Here is a 2,562-nt window from a genome sequence, read left to right on the forward strand (position 1 = left end):
TTGTGATTTACAGGGATTTCGTAATGAATTATGCTCAGATTCAGTAATTACAGTGTTAGTTTAAGGGTCAAACAGGCGTTATAGATAAATCATGTAATCCAGATAGAATTTGGATTGAATCCTTCTGTCTTAAGCAGTTTGAAAGAGCAGTTTGTTTTTGAGCTGCTTATAGAGAGCTCAGACTCGTTCCCATCAGTTTCATGTGCAAGTAACGATATGCAGACCTGGGCTGCTTAAATATTTACACACCTCTAATGCTCTCGGCCTAGTACTTAGAAGTGCTGCCCTCTCTATACATTAAACAGACTGTCCTTCCAACCATGACGGCTCTAGTCTGGCGTACTGACTCTGAGCTGAAGTGAAAGGAACAACTTTGGCTTCTGAAAAGACATTTACTGACTGCCAAGACAATGAGGCACATGAAAGCCAAGTTACTTGTCCTTAGTGAGTTTTTAGGACTAAAGATCTGTTGCCAAAATAGCTGAAGGAGAGATTATGTACAGTTGTAGCAGGGAGTGGAGACAGAAACAGTATGACACTTTTGTTGAAATAAAAATAGAAATAAAAGATGTGGAAAGTTTGCCTAGAGAAGTGAGAACAGAGGATTGTTGTGTTCTTACTCTGGTTGTCATAGTCAAAACATCATGATGACAATCTCATTGTCTTCTGTCTTCTGTTTGTATTACCTCAGGCACAGCATCATAATTAATGAACCGATCTTTTTAATATCTTGCCAGACTGCCGGTCTATTGACATTGGTTATGGCATCCACTTCGGACATTGCAGTGCTCATGATAACTTTCGTTAACTCTACAATAACTAAATCTACTTCACCAGCTAATTACTCTTTAACAGTGATGCTATAGTGACCGCAAAAAAACGGAAGTTCAAAGACAAAATTCTAAAGGTGGCTGCACACTTGTTTCTCAGACGCATAAGGTCTATAGACTTTGCTAAACATGCTAACTGTTAAAAATATTTCTATGAAATATGGCATTTATGAAACTTACAAGTTAATACTCAATATTATTACAGTATTTACCCCCCCGATATAACAACAACAACAACAACAACAATAATACACAGTGTATACCAGTCACAAGGACATATAGTAATAATAATAATAATAAATAACAATAAAAATAAGACAACACTATAATTAAAAAATAATAATCAAGTATTGACTCTCATGTTCAGAGAGGAACTCTGGGGAGTCCTAATTTTTTTTTTTACTAACATTGATTCCTGGAAACAAATTAGAGCAGGCAGTATTTCTGCTATTGTACTGTAGTTTTGGGGAATTAAAATTTGATCATGGGTTAGTGTGACCCCATGGTCCAATCTCCATCACCAGCTGCTGCCATGTCTGTAATTCCACCAAACAGCCCACCATGTACAATCATTCCCATAATCCTCTGTAAGTCTGTCTGTGGCCTGCTTTTTGCCTAAATAAATCCTATGGATCTCTTCCCTCAATTGCTTTTAAGTGCAATGAGTACTACATTGAGCCTCACGTGATGTATACAAAGAATTTTGGGTCTTGAAGTCTGTTAATGGAACATCAGTGTTCAATTGTTATTTCATGCATAAAAAAATGAATATTCTTCATTTGTATTGTTTTATGTGTTATGACGTTTACATCTTGACTCATTGCACACCATACTTCTGATCATTGCATCAGAATTTACATCTTAATGTATAAATAGTTTTCTTGGTTTGTTTGGTATGCTTTTTCAAGAATGCATATATTTTAATTCAAAACTGTAATAAAGAAAGAAAGAAAGAAAGAAAGAAAGAAAGAAAATTGGAGTGATGCATTCCAGCCCTATATAATAATGCAAATTGGTCTAAAATGTAAGATTTGCTTGATAATTAGTGTTCATTATGTTAATGGTCACATAATTGTGTGCTACTGTGAACTAATTTCGTGTTTATCTACTCAAATCAACCACTGAGAGGACTTCCAGGTGTTCATATTAGAACAGAAATGATTGTAGTAATTCAATGTTACAGAATGGAAAAGAATTTACGATTTGAGTAAGTTACTCATTGATCTTTTAAAGGGGTCATATGATGCGATTTCAATTTTTCCTTTCTCTTTGAAGTGTTACAAGCTCTTGGTGCATAAAGAAGATCTGTAAAGTTGCAAAGACTAAAGTCTCAAATCCAAAGAGATATTCTTTATAAAATTTAAGAGTCAACCACGCCTACCTAAAACGGCTCGTTCTAACACGCCCCCATATGTCTACGTCACTGTGGGAAGATTTGCATAACGCCGGCCAAATGTTCACACAAAGAAAGAAGGCGTAACTTTTATTCTCGCTGTAGTATTGTTGCTGCCGCCATGTCGTGAAGGCGCTGTGTGATTCGTTGTGAAAGCGAAACTACTTTGTTTGGCCTTCCAAAAGAGGACGATATCCGCTTCGTCATGCCTGGAGCTGATCCGTGCTGGTCGCTGAGGAAATACTACAACTTTGCGCTGTGGATCGCCGGATCGGCTTTCACCGTGGACGAAGCAGAGTCCAGCCCGGGGTCGTCACATGTGGTTGCCGCAAGCCCGCC

This window comes from Sinocyclocheilus anshuiensis, unplaced genomic scaffold (genome assembly GCF_001515605.1).
Source record: "Sinocyclocheilus anshuiensis isolate Anshui unplaced genomic scaffold, SAMN03320099.WGS_v1.1 scaffold222, whole genome shotgun sequence".
Taxonomy (NCBI): domain Eukaryota; kingdom Metazoa; phylum Chordata; class Actinopteri; order Cypriniformes; family Cyprinidae; genus Sinocyclocheilus; species Sinocyclocheilus anshuiensis.